The following is a 572-nucleotide window of genomic DNA, read 5'->3' on the forward strand; positions in this document are numbered from 1 at the left end:
TGCCATCGCTTATACTAAAAAAAACTTCTACTCACACATGCCGTCATTAACAAACTGACCTTATTTCCAAGTCTTTCTTAGTTATTTCATGGTACGCACACCTTTCACTTCCTCTCTGGAACTAGCCAAATCCCACCATATAAAGAGATCCACAAAATGAACGAAAAAACACACGGAAATAAAGATTAAATTAAGAATTAACACTTAATTCACTTCCGCGCATTCCGGACTTCCTCTGTTTATTGACGCGTGCGGGACTGCTCGTGACGTCATAGCACTCCATGCATATCTTATAAACCGCCTTATCTCACCCTTATCAGAGCCTCAGATAAGTTAAGGAAGTCTGATACCTGCAGATTTTGTGTGTGTGTGTCTATGCCGATTATTAGTAAGGCATCTTCCGTTTGTGAGGGAGGTATTTCCCAATTCCTGAATCACGGTTTTTATGGGACGTGGTGGTTGAGCAGACACTTAGGCCAAAATACTGTGTTGTCATGCTCCTGTTTTCGATGCCAGTTACCTAGTCCTCCAATTTGTGCTAGAGTTCTACATACATCAATTGTGTGTGTTAT

The sequence above is a fragment of the Penaeus monodon genome, chromosome 29 (assembly GCF_015228065.2).
Source record: "Penaeus monodon isolate SGIC_2016 chromosome 29, NSTDA_Pmon_1, whole genome shotgun sequence".
NCBI classification, from domain to species: Eukaryota; Metazoa; Arthropoda; class Malacostraca; order Decapoda; family Penaeidae; genus Penaeus; species Penaeus monodon.